At 44.4% G+C, this 14,487-nt stretch overlaps 1 protein-coding gene across 7 annotated transcripts in view; it reads left to right on the top strand.

The window, feature by feature from the left end:
• LOC139411440 (TEA domain family member 1b) overlaps positions 1–14,487 on the top strand; it is a 63,726-nt gene that overhangs the window by 26,940 nt on the left and 22,299 nt on the right. The window lies entirely within an intron of this gene.

The raw sequence follows: 14,487 nt of genomic DNA, 5'->3' as shown, positions 1-14,487 counted from the left end.
GACGCATTCTTCTCTCCGATAAGAGATCAAATGGCCACCATCAGACAAGTTATATACCTCAGGCACTTCTACCATTTCAAATTCCACAAAACAGCATTTAACATAAAACAGCACGTTTTGTGTCAAATGCAAACCTTGGGAGAATTGATAGGCCTTTGCTGGCTCTGCTAATGCATAAATAATATGATAATAACCGATTCAAGGTTATTCATTTTCATAAAAATCCATTGTCCTCTGCTTTGTTTGTTTCCAGTGCTGTGTAAAGGGAAGTGCCATGCAGAGTGGTGTCTACAGCTATTCTGTCAGTGGTTGTGTTATTGGTGGTATTGAATGTAACTTGACCTGCCTGGGATCAAGGGGATTGAGCGGAGGTCAACCATGCTTGATGTGCTGGGTATCCGCTTGCATACAGTGGGGCAAAAAAGTATATAGTCAGCCACCAATTGTGCAAGTTCTCCCACTTAAAAAGATGAGAGAGGCCTGTAATTTTCATCATAGGTACACTTCAACTATGACAGACAAAATGAGAGAAAAAAAATCCAGAAAATCACATTGTAGGATTTTTAATGAATTTATTTGCAAATTATGGTGGAAAATAAGTATTTGGTCAATAACAAAAGTTTATCTCAATACTTTGTTATATACCCTTTGTTGGCAATGACAGAGGTCAAACGTTTTCTGTAAGTTTTCACAAGGTTTTCACACACTGTTGCTGGTATTTTGGCCCCATTCCTCCATGCAGATCTCCTCTAGAGCAGTGATGTTTTGGGGCTGTTGCTGGGCAACACGGACTTTCAACTCCCTCCAAAGATTTTCTATGGGGTTGAGATCTGGCTTGGCCACTCCAGGACCTTGAAATGCTTCTTACGAAGCCACTCCTTCGTTGCCGGGCAGTGTGTTTGGGATCATTGTCATGCTGAAAGACCCAGCCACGTTTCATCTTCAATGCCCTTGCTGATGGAAGGAGGTTTTCACTCAAAATCTCACGATACATGGCCCCATTCATTCTTTCCTTTACACGGATCAGTCGTCCTGGTCCCTTTGTAGAAAAACAGCCCCAAAGCATGATGTTTCCACCCCCATGCTTCACAGTAGGTATGGTGTTCTTTGGATGCAACTCAGCATTCTTTGTCCTCCAAACACGACGAGTTGAGTTTTTACCAAAAGTTATATTTTGGTTTCATCTGACCATATGACATTCTCCCAATCTTCTTCTGGATCATCCAAATGCTCTCTAGCAAACTTCAGACGGGCCTGGACATGTACGGGCTTAAGCAGGGGGACACGTCTGGCACTGCAGGATTTGAGTCCCTGGCGGCGTAGTGTGTTACTGATGGTAGGCTTTGTTACTTTGGTCCCAGCTCTCTGCAGGTCATTCACTAGGTCCCCCCGTGGGGTTCTGGGATTTTTGCTCACCGTTCTTGTGTTCATTTTGACCCCACGGGTGAGATCTTGCGTGGAGCCCCAGATCGAGGGAGATTATCAGTGGTCTTGTATGTCTTCCATTTCCTAATAATTGCTCCCACAGTTGATTTCTTCAAACCAAGCTGCTTACCTATTGCAGATTCAGTCTTCCCAGCCTGGTACAGGTCTACAATTTTGTTTCTGGTGTCCTTTGACAGCTCTTTGGTCTTGGCCATAGTGGAGTTTGGAGTGTGACTGTTTGAGGTTGTGGACAGGTGTCTTTTATACTGATAACAAGTTCAAACAGGTGCCATTAATACAGGCAACGAGTGGAGGACAGACGAGCCTCTTAAAGAAGAAGTTACAGGTCTGTGAGAGCCAGAAATCTTGCTTGTTTGTAGGAGACCCAATACTTATTTTCCACCATAATTTGCAAATAAATTCATTAAAAATCCTACAATGTGATTTTCTGGATTTTTTTTCTCATTTTGTCTGTCATAGTTGAAGTGTACCTATGATGAAAATTACAGGCCTCTCTCATCTTTTTAAGTGGGAGAACTTGCACAATTGGTGGCTGACTAAATACTTTTTTGCCCCACTGTATATACTCACCAGCATAATCCACTGTGTCCCCGGACTGGCCTTTCACTGTGCCCTGAGCCAGAGATGTCAGCCCATCACGGTGAAATATTGACTGAAATATACACTCAGTGGCAAGTTTATTAGGTACGTCGTTCACAGAAATGGTTCGCTCCTACAGACAGAGTCACTTGGCCGTGGCTTGCTATATATAGCAGGCAGACTGGCATCAAGGCATTCAGTTACTGTCCGATTGAACATTAGAATGTGCAAAACAAGTGACCTAAGCGAATTTGCCTTGTGTCAACAGTATAGGCTGGTGGTAGTGGTGTACTGGTGTAGGGAATGTTTTCAAGGTCCCTTGATAACAAATCAAATCAAATGTATTTATATAGCCCTTCTTACATCAGCTGATATCTCAAAGTGCTGTACAGAAACCCAGCCTAAAACCCCAAACAGCAAGCAATGCAGGTGTAGAAGCACCTAGGAAGAAACCTAGAGAGGAACCAGGCTATGAGGGGTGGCCAGTCCTCTTCTGGCTGTGCCAGGTGGAGATTATAACAGAACATGGCAAAGATGTTCAAATGCTCTTAAATGACCAGCATGGTCAAATAATAATAATCACAGTAGTTGTCGAGGGTGCAGCAAGTCAGCACCTCAGGAGTAAATGTCAGTTGGCTTTTCATAGCCGATCATTAGGAGTATCTCTACCGCTCCTGCTGTCTCTAGAGAGAAAACAACAGGTCTGGGACAGGTAGCACGTCCGATTGAGCAACAATTGAACATCACAGCTCATCATGCCCCAAAGAAGTCAGGCTGTTCTGGAGGCAACATGCGTAGGTGTGTAAATCTAGTGGGATGATCCTTGTATTGAAATAATGCTTACCACTGAAGTTTATCAGGGGATGTGTTAATGGACAGTGTATTATGTGAGTAACACTCTCTCTTAATTTTCATGCTGCACAATTCAATTGCTTTTCTGCAGCACAATGGCCAACGGATCCAAAGATGTGAAGACAACAAGCTTACATGCTGCACATGAAAGCTCTATACAAGGTTGTTTGTTGTGCCTTGGAAACAGACTGGGTCGAGAGCCAGTGTTCAGCTGTGTGAAAGAGCTTTTGAAAGACAGTGTGTAGAGGAAGATTTGTTTTTGTTATTTTCAGGGGGCTAGGGAGGAGGGGGGACGTGGTCTTTCAGTGCCTAACTAACACAAAGTTTGGTGGGACTTTGAGGCGGGAGGGTGGGGAGGGGAGCAGATTGGAACTGGTCTCAGTGTGTTTGTGGGCTTTTTCTGGGGGCAAGGCTAGCTGTTCTGTTCAACCCTGCAGCTGTTGCTGGGTCCTAGTGCCAAACCCATCATAGCGTGAACTGTGACCCCACTCATACTCACTGAGCCATTAAGAGGACTGTAGCACTGCCCAGTATGGAAAATAGGCTGCCTTTTTATTGGGACTGTTTTGATTTTTAAAAACATGGGTATAGTGTTTGTTTACGTATTATGACTGTGTAATTAAGGAAATAGTAAGAAATATCAAACATCTTACCTTCAAGCAATTTTACCAAAATAATTGAACTCACAAATGTTATTGTTTTATTAAGAAATACTATTTGCACAAAAATGTAATAATTATCAAACATTGAAATTGTATTAGTATTATTATTGGAAGAAGGCCCATTTTTAGAGGGTAGTCTGCTATGGATGTAGTCAGTGGTGTTGTAAACTGTGGAAAGATGCAGCTCTCAATGAGGCAATGTTGTCTCACAGGAGACACTGTGTCTGACTGGAGAGCCAAGAGGAATCTCACAACACAGCCTCTTCCATCTCCCTCAGGAATCTCACACCTTCCTTCCTTTCTCACCAATCATGAATTGTTGGGATATCTGTATGATGACGGTGTCATTCTTTAAAAAACAGAGAACAAAGGGGATATCTCTAGAGGTAGCCCCCGTCAAAGCAGATTTACCAGCAAGAGCCTCATCTTTAGACATTCCGACCTGTTGCATTTCCCCGAGAAAAACTGAAGCGTTTTGTTTATGATGTTAGATATGTGTCTGTTTCTCCCTGCATGCTACAGATTTCCATTAGTGAGGTGCTCTAGCTCACAGGGCATCACTTCAGAATGCCACCAGAGATGATGAGAAAGCCATGAAGTGGTCCTCAGTGCTGATGGAGGGCATTGATTGGTCTGAAACGCCACAGTGATTTGTGTTTTAAGAGGGCGAGCCGGGCCCTGCCAACCATAGAGCATCTCCCCTCACACAGCTTTGTAATCCTGGTTCACAGGGTTTGGTCCTGATGGACAGACAGACAGACCACCACCGCCCCTCTCATGGCATCTGTGACAGGTGGGGGGTGGAGACGCAGGTATTTTGGTGATGAGAGACCCTGGGGATAGTACTTGGGTACCGTGCATAAAGCTCATCACAAGAGGAATCGTCCTGAGTGCCCTTAAGCCCTTTGGTGCCCCCGGACCGAGTGCAGTTAATTAGCAACAGTCTCTATAGCAACTGCCTCATGGTTCAAAACAATGTCTAATTTCGGCTTCTTAGCCTATCGTGGCGGTGTTTACCTGAAGAGCTTTCTGGTGCCCTGAGTCTCATCGGGGCTGGCGCCGTGCCCAGTCTCAGAGGTTAATTGTGACTGGGGTGAACAACAGCACAGCTGCATGGTAGGCAGAGCCTGGCCCTGGGCTGGCTGATGAGAGGATCATGAAAAGCACAGTGAGAAAGTGGCTGTGGCCCCAAGCCCCCAACACTGCTGCTTACTTACATAATTCACCTGCTGTGCAAGCCTCTATTTAACTCAGCCCAGAAATGGGGTTGACGCATGAAATGACATGCCCCACATTATGAATGTATTCACTGTGTATTTGCATTTACGCGCTAGCCTTGCAATACAAGTGAGTGAATCTTTCCCATTTTACTGCTGCCAAAGAAAATCTGAATTCATTCAATTTTCCCAGGTGTTGCCTATAGTCACATTTCTTGTATTTTACGCTCATCACCTTCAAAGGATGGCTGTATCTAATTCATGTGTTCCATTGCAGAGCTGTTTAACTCTGGTGTGTGTGTTACATACCGCAGCAAAATATTCCACTTTGCATCAATGTAGATAAAGCACTGGCACAGCTATCATAAACCAGTCTAAATATCACAATATGTTTGTGTTGGAGCAGTGAAGCCGTGTCAACAGTAATGATTATGATGTGTGAAACGACCATCTGTGCTCTGCTCTTGGAGGCTGTCTGATTGGGCCCTATCTGGGCCTGGCCAATCACTACACTGTATCTGTTGAGTTTAGAGGTGGAAAATGTTTACTGCTTTCTGTCATTTCAGCTTGATGACTAAGGTACAGGTAAGACAGGGCTTTACATGCGATTCTGGAGATTGGGGACACTATCAGTCCACATACAGTCCACGTATGTCTTGGTCCTTCTTGTCTTTTGAAACAAAGCTTTCCCATTACTGCTATGCTGTGTGCTCTGTCATCTCATCAGTGGGCCGACCCATGCCTCTCCTACGGGCACTAAGTGGCACTTGGTTTGCAGGGATGCCAAGGATGAGTTAGGCATAATGAGCAGACCTGGCTCACCCCCGATGGCCCAGCTCTGTGCTCCTCTGGGGCCCGCTTTGCCGGCCCTGCAGTGCTTCCAGAGACAGCGAGCGGACCTGAGATCCCCCGCTGGGCGGATAATGAGGAATTCTGGGATCAGCTCAGGCTCCCTGAGTCACCTGCATTCACACAGATTGGAGTGTGCGGAACTTCAGGACGGAGAGGCATCAGACACCTCCACAATAATCCCCTCTTTGTTCCTGAGCCATTGTGGCAATGGAGCACTGCTGTGTTTTTACACACATAAAGGAAAAATTCCAATTATATTATATTTTTCTCCTGATAAGAGGAACCCTTGAAGTGTAATCGGAGTTCAGTCTGGACGGGCTGGATGTTGGCATTGTGAGACTAGCAGGGGGTTGTGTTGAATAATGTAAAGGATGTAAAGGTCATGAGTTCATAGGTTGACACACCAAAGTTATGTAGTCATTCTGGGTCAGTCAGTTTCTGCTCTCTCTCTGTTTGTTTGTCGTCTGCCCTGCCCCACTCACTACAGTATATTTAGTTTATTCTCAGGAACAATGCTTCCAATTGTCTGCTCCTTAAAATTCTGTCGGATTTTCAAAGGGAGACTGTTGCAGTATAACGAGACTCACATGACATTTCAGCCTCTAAAATTCGAGGAGGGTACCTTTTATATGTGCTCTTTGTGCTGTCACTTTAAACCAAGCTCAACACTGACAATCCTGCTGCTGCTTGCCTGCACCTGTTGTTGTTTTGTGCCTGTGGCAATGAAGAGAGAGACGTGTGCTCGGTCAATAGGCCCAGCTCGAAGAGTAGGAGTACAGGTGATAGAAACAGGTCTGGTTATATTTACAACTGGATTTCATATCACTTATGTAATCGTAATGTAATCAATTTACATTAGAAGGGATTTTAATCTAGATTCTCAGCTTTTTTGATGATCAGTACTGTTATTTTTAGTAGGGGTCTCCCCAGCATGTAGACCCCAGTGTCGACCTGTGTTGATATTGAAGTGACCCTGTGTGTGAGGTGTGACCAGGCATGGCATGTTGGCACTTGTCTTAGATTCCTGTCTCCTGCCTGCCTGCCTGCCTGCTGCGTTAACCAGCCTCAGGCTGTTGGGGGATTGCACCACGCTTGGCTGCTCAGGCAGAACAATGGGCCCTGGACTCTTGTTGTTGTTATTTGTTGACCAGTGAGTGACGGGATGCTATTGGCAGGCGCTTAAATAGTGCTAAAGAGACGGCTTGCTCGTAGACGGAGCAATAGGAACGGAGATTTGATTTTGATTTGATTTGAGATTGTGTGCAACGTTTTTGAATATTGAGGATGCTTTTGGTGTATCCATATGTCAGGGTTGGATGAAGGAAAATTCTTGTAAATCTCTTTCCGCTGGATTTGTTTAGTGGCATTTAGGGACTTTTCGGTATATTATGTAAATCCATCAGCATACAGTGGCTGGTATGAACAGCAGTCTCAGTTTGTATTTTATAGGTCAGGACCTCAGTTGGTTTATCAATGTCCAGACACAGGCTCCTCATCAGAATGGAATGTACCATGGAATCTCAGATGGCTTTCTTAGAGACTGTGAGAACCCAGACACATTTATACACAGACAAAGCAGACACACATACATGCATGTAGGCTAAACACACACACACACACACACACACACACACACACACACACGCACACGCACACGCACACACGCACAAGCGTACACACAACAAGCATGGACCTCTGTCCTAAAATGATCAACACTGAGGCTGTTTTTATCCTTAAATGATTGTACAAAATACAATGTTTGTTTTTCCCATGTAAAGGACACAATCGTGTTTTCAAGTTCCATCCTGTTCTAACAAGAGAAGAAAGAGCGCTTTCTTAAGGTGCCATGTAACTCCTGACCTGCAGGGAAGAGAGAGGGTTACAGTGTGCTCAGTTGTGATTTGACCATAGTGAGGTTTGCTCAATGTTTTATCAGGAAAGGTTTGCATGTGAGAGCAGGGTTAGGTTAGTAGGGAATATTCTGCTGCCTGTGTGTGTCAGGGACTTTATGGGGTGTGTCCCAGCAGGGAAGCCTGTGTGAGTCTCTATAGAGCTGGGCTGGTTTCAGGTTGCACGCTCCCAATTGGCTGCTTTTGTTTGAGTAAAATGCTGGAACTCTGGACTTCTTAAAGATACAGTGTCTTATGCTCTCCATTCATGTACAGCATCAGTTTAACACTGATGATGGCACCATTTTATATTTATGAAACCCATTCTACTGATGAGACTAACCATTCTACAATGATAAAACCATTCTGTGTAATCAATTGTGTAATAATTTTTATTTATTTCACCTTTATTTAACCAGGTAGGCCAGTTGAGAACAAGTTCTCATTTACAACTGCGACCTGGCCAAGATAAAGCAAAGCTGTGCGACAAAAACAACACAGTTTCACATGGGATGAACAAATGTACAGTCAATTACACAATAGAAAAATCTGTATACAGTGTGTGCAAATGAAGTAAGGAGGTAAGGCAACTAATAGGCCAATTTAGGTATTTACACTGGAGTGATAGATGTGCAAATGAGGATGTGCAAGTAGATATACTGGTGTGCAAAAGAGCTGAAAAACAAAATCAAATATGGGGATGAGGTAGGTAGTTGGTTGGATGGGCTATTTACAGATGGGCTGTGTACAGCTGCAGCAATCGGTAAGCTGCTCTGACAGCTGACGCTTAAAGATAGTGAGGGAGTTATAAGTCTTCAACTTCAGTGATTTTTGCAATTCGTTCCAGTAATTGGCAGCAGAGAACTGGAAGGAAAGACGGCCAAAGGAGGTGTTGGCTTTGGGGATAACCAGTGAAATATACCTGCTGGAGCGCTTGCTACGGGTGGGTGTTGCTATGGTGACCAGTGAGATGAGATAAGGTGGAGCTTTATCTATCAAAGACTTATAGATGACCCGGAGCCAGTGGGTTTGGCGACGAATATGTAGTGAGGACCAGCCAACGAGAGCATACAGGTTGCAGTGGTGGGTAGTATATGGGGCTTTGGTGACAAAACGGATGGCACTGTGATAGACTGCATCCAATTTGCTGAGTAGAGTGTTGGAGGCTATTTTGTAAATGACATCGTGGAAGTCAAGGATCGGTAGGATAGTCCGTTTTACGAGGGTATGTTTGGCAGCATGAGTGAAGGAGGCTTTGTTGCGAAAAAGGAAGGCGATTCTAGACTTAATTTTAGATTGGAGATGCTTAATATGACTCTGGAAGGAGAGTTTACAGTCTAGCCAGACACCTAGGTATTTATAGTTGTCCACATATTCTAAGTCAGAACCGTCCAGAGTAGTGATGCTAGTCGGGCGGGCGGGTGCGGGCAGCGATCGGTTGAAGAGCATGCATTTCATTTTACTAGCATTTAAGAGCAGTTGGAGGCCATGGAAGGAGTGTTGTATGGCATTGAACCTCTTAACACAATAGAAGGTTTGGAGGTTTGTTAAAACAGTGTCCAAAGAAGGGCCAGACGTATACAGAATGGTGTCGTCTGCATAGAGGTGGTTCAAAGAATCACCCGCGCAGCAAGAGCGAAATCATTGATATATACATAGAAAAGAGTCGGCCCGAGAATTGAACCCTGTGGCACCCCAATAGAGACTGCCAGAGGTCCAGACAACAGGCCCTCCGATTTGAGTCATTAGAGAAACCAAGGCTGTTGAGTCTGCCGATAAGAATGCGGTGATTGACAGAGTCGAAAGCCTTGGCCAGGTCAATGAAGACGGCTGCACAGTACTGTCTTTTATCGATGGCAGTTATGATATCGTTTAGGATCTTGAGCGTGGCTGAGTTGCAACCGTGACCAGCTCGGAAACCAGATTGCATAGCGGAGAAGGTACGGTGGGATTCTAAATGGTCGGTGATCTGTTTGTTCACTTGGCTTTCGAAGACTTTAGGAAGGCAGGGCAGGATGGATATAGGTCTGTAAGATCCCTGAAGGGGATGACTGTGGCCGCTTTCCAATCTTTAGGAATTTCAGACGATACGAAAGAGAGGTTGAACAGACTGGTAATAGGGGTTGCAACAATGGCAGCAGATCATTTTAGGAAGAGAACGTCCAGATTGTCTAAAATGGAATCCGTAAGAATGGAATCTGTACTGTATCTCTATATTTTTCAACCAGTGCTCCTAAAGCCTGTCATTTAATGTTGGCAGCAGATGTTGAAGCCTGTGATTGTATGACCAAGGTAAAGCCCATAGGATTCTCAAATGTACAAACTGTAAGTCTGTTTGTGAAGAGGATCATGAAGATCAGGTAGGATATATGCTAGCCTTGCCAATACTGCAGTGTTTATCGCAGAGAAGCAGACAAAGGAGCTGCACTTAGAAGACTTCTATATTCATATCTCAACAGCAGAGAAATGATCACATTGGGCACGTTTACTATCATTTACTATCGTGTTTGGTCTGTATCACAGGCAGCTATCTCTTCTAGACTGATTGGAGCTGTCAGACTGTTACAGCCTTGACAGAGAGGATTGTGTGCGATTTCTCTGTTGGAAAAGGATAGAATTCCCTCACAACTTTAAGAGATAAGGTTTTTACTTTCAGCCTGTGTGAGTTAAAGAGAAGCACACAGGAGAAGGAGAGGCAGACCACATCAGGGCCACAAAGTTGGGCTTTTCATTTACACATATTGGTCGCCGCTAACAGGTTTTTCTTTGTGTTCAGATGCCGGATTGATCCTGAGAGATTGAAAATATTGATTTAACCCTGTGAGGAGGCGTGTGGGGGTGCCTCTCTGCCTGCCAGCCAGCGTCATGTTCACACATCGGCCGCGCTCCGCTACAAGTTCCTCAGGGGACTCCTAATTACCGCCGCCCTCACAGATTAGTCCAGCAGCCAGTCTGACTGTAGCCCGACTCCCTGGTTGTTTATTTAATCCCTCCCACCTTCTCTCTCTTCTCCTCCCCCACTACTCCTAAAAGACACACCCCGACCCAACGGCCAGGCCTGCCTCTGCAGTAGTGTATGTGATGATATACTCAGTGGCTCCTAATTGATAGAGTGATTCAGACTAGTGCTGGCTGCGTTAATTGTTCCCCGGTGAGCGCATGTATTGCTCTGAGAGTAGGCTTCAGCCGCAGGCTCGCCTGAGCAGGACAGGCCAGGGAGAGAGGACGTAGAGCCGGCCAGGGCCTCTGAGTGATGGGTGGCGCCCCTAACTCCTCGCCCCTGTCCGAAACACAGTCAACATTTAGCAGAGGTTAGCTGGTGTAATCCTCTCTGTGTCTCCATGAAGACCCGGGTCAGTAACCCGTTGATATCTGATGTCCTGTTAGCTGGAGAAAAAATACCCCACCTTTAACCTCTCACGATTAACCTGACTCATTACCTCAACCACTCACTGGGCTTTTAACCCACTTTAAGGTCAGTTAAAGTGAAGTATTGATTTCTTTTTGGTGTTGGCAGAAATAAATAGATTTCTAAAGAGGTATTAATTACATACAAAGACATTATACTGAGAAATGAATTGATCCGCAGTCAGATTTCCAGCCACCGAATGAGACTTTTTATCCATTAATCAGGCCGGAAGACTAAACACAGTGCCTTTGAGTGTGTGTGTGTGCGCCGATCTCCACTGGGTTGAATTATGGATGTGTATCAGGAGTCGCAGGAACTTGGCAAAAGCCAATTCAGCTGGCCACTTTCTGCGGGTGAAAGTGATGGTCTATTACCACTGAATGCTTGTAGATCCTGGTTGCATACCATGCTGTTACTCACTGTGGAACAACAGTTATATCACATGACAATGATTAAGTAGTGGATATTGTTGGATGGCACGACGACTGAATGAGAAACGTTACTCAAGTTTGGGGTCTGCTGCCTTGTTTGTTCTTTGTTTTCTTAAGACCACCAATATAGCCTAGCCGTTCCATAGAAGAGCTCACCCTTTGTAGCCCTGATCGTCAGAAGGAACTGCTTCTATTTTCTCAATCAATCAGCAAAGTCCTTACATTAGAAACCACAAATTAACAAACTGCAGAAATGGGATCGATGAATCACTTGAAATCAGTGTATCTAAGAGAAAATGTGATTATACTTCAATAAAGATAAGATCTTATCTTCTCATAAGAACTTATATCTTCTCATAAGATCTTATCTTCTCGTAGATAAATACATTTTAGACGGAAGTATTAAAAATATAGGTTTATGGTAGTTTTGTAACGTATTCGTCTGCAACAGATTACTAGCACATCGATTTTAGAGAAATACTGTAAATGTATTTGAGTAATAGTTTTGAGTAATAGTAGGCCCCTGTTTCTAAAATGACAATCATGACATTACATTTGAATGTTACTTTCTATCATTTCACATTGTATGCTAAAGGTTATGTAAGAGATTGGGAACGTCATTATATCTATGTCTTTGAAAGTGGACTGGATTTTTGTTTTTTGTTTGTGGAGCTCATTTTATACATAGTTTTTTATATTAAACGTGATATTATGTAAACATAATCTTAAAAACATCATCTATTCGTGTAAACCCATATGTGAGTTTAGTGAGTTATTCGAGGGCATTCATGTTTTGTAAATGGGTGATATGAATCTCTGTTTGAGAAGTCCACATTACTTAATGACTTTTTAAACCAAATTCATTAGCTCTTCACATTTCTTCTTCAGTGTTACATAAGTGCCCTCATGGATTGGGTTCATTTTTTCATTTTTTCTGTTTCAAATGAGCACAGAATTGTTGTGGTATGTGGCTGTATGAATGAGAAATACCCATGTTGAGTGTTGGGGGCCGAGGTCAGAGCTGAAAGCAAACAGCCACTGATGTTCTATTTCCCTCTCCCAGAGACATTAAGGAGCCTGCCCTACATTTACACAGGCACACAGCAGGATCTACAAATCAAATAGTCAAATCATGGATTGTGGAGTTTTGGGTGAAGGCTACAATGAATGTATAGACTGCAGATGACAATCAGAATCCTTCACTATGTTTCACTTCAAATAATTCAGAACAACATTCTTGAAAACTATTTGCACAAAAAAACGAACATATGGTCTTTATTAATCCTTGTTTCCTCTAACTCAGCAGCATGGCACCATGCGATGGATTATCAAAGCAAGCTGAGTGAGTAGGATGTAGAGGATGTGTATACGTGTGTTTGCGTGTGACCGTGCCCTCTCAGCAGGAGGCAGATGGACGCACACACAGACGGCCGCTCTGGAAGATATATAGGCTTAGATATATAGGCTTAAACGTTCCGTTTGTAAAAGCTAGGAGGGATGGATGGGTGGGACTTCAGTGCACAACACATTAGCTGCTTGTGCCGGCGCCGACAGAGATGGCCGCCTCGCTTCGCGTTCCTAGGAAACTATGCAGTTTTTTGTTTTTTTACGTGTTATTTCTTACATTAGTACCCCAGGTCATCTTAGGTTTCATTACATACAGTCGAGAAGAACTACTGAATATAAGATCAGCATCAACTCACCATCAGTACGACCAAGAATATGTTTTTCGCGACGCGGATCCTGTGTTCTGCCTTACAAACAGGACAACGGAGTGGATCCTATGCAGCGACCCAAAAAAACGACTCCGAAAGAGAGGGAAACGAGGCGGTCTTCTGGTCAGACTCCGGAGACGGGCACAGCGCGCACCACTCCCTAGCATTCTTCTTGCCAATGTCCAGTCTCTTGACAACAAGGTTGATGAAATCCGAGCAAGGGTAGCATTCCAGAGGGACATCAGAGACTGTAACGTTCTTTGCTTCACGGAAACGTGGCTTACTGGAGAGACGCAATCCGAAGCGGTGCAGCCAACAGGTTTCTCCACGCATCGCGCAGACAGGAAAAAACATCTTTCTGGTAAAAAGAGGGGCGGGGGCGTATGCCTTATGACTAACGTGACATGGTGCGATGAAAGAAACATACAGGAACTCAAATCCTTCTGTTCACCTGATTTAGAATTCCTCACAATCAAATGTAGACCGCATTATCTACCAAGAGAATTCTCTTCGATTATAATCACAGCCGTATATATCCCCCCCCAAGCAGACACATCGATGGCTCTGAACGAACTTTATTTAACTCTCTGCAAACTGGAAACAATTTATCCGGAGGCTGCATTCATTGTAGCTGGGGATTTTAACAAGGCTAATCTGAAAACAAGACTCCCCAAATTTTATCAGCATATCGATTGCGCAACCAGGGGAGGAAAGACCTTGGACCATTGTTACTCTAACTTCCGCGACGCATATAAGGCCCTGCCCCGCCCCCCTTTCGGAAAAGCTGACCACGACTCCATTTTGTTGATCCCTGCCTACAGACAGAAACTAAAACAAGAGGCTCCCACGCTGAGGTCTGTCCAACGCTGGTCCGACCAAGCTGACTCCACACTCCAAGACTGCTTCCATCACGTGGACTGGGAGATGTTTCGTATTGCGTCAGATAACAACATTGACGAATACACTGATTCGGTGTGCGAGTTCATTAGAACGTGCGTTGAAGATGTCGTTCCCATAGCAACGATTAAAACATTCCCTAACCAGAAACCGTGGATTGATGGCAGCATTCGTGTGAAACTGAAAGCGCGAACCACTGCTTTTAATCAGGGCAAGGTGTCTGGTAACATGACCGAATACAAACAGTGCAGCTATTCCCTCCGCAAGGCTATCAAACAAGCTAAGCGCCAGTACAGAGACAAAGTAGAATCTCAATTCAACGGCTCAGACACAAGAGGCATGTGGCAGGGTCTACAGTCAATCACGGACTACAGGAAGAAACCCAGCCCAGTCACGGACCAGGATGTCTTGCTCCCAGGCAGACTAAATAACTTTTTTGCCCGCTTTGAGGACAATACAGTGCCACTGACACGGCCTGCAACGAAAACATGCGGTCTCTCCTTCACTGCAGCCGAGGTGAGTAAGACATTTAAACATG

This window comes from Oncorhynchus clarkii, chromosome 6 (assembly GCF_045791955.1).
Source record: "Oncorhynchus clarkii lewisi isolate Uvic-CL-2024 chromosome 6, UVic_Ocla_1.0, whole genome shotgun sequence".
Lineage (NCBI taxonomy): Eukaryota > Metazoa > Chordata > Actinopteri > Salmoniformes > Salmonidae > Oncorhynchus > Oncorhynchus clarkii.
Note: the sequence above shows the minus strand (reverse complement) of the source record. Positions and strands in the feature narration are given on the sequence as shown.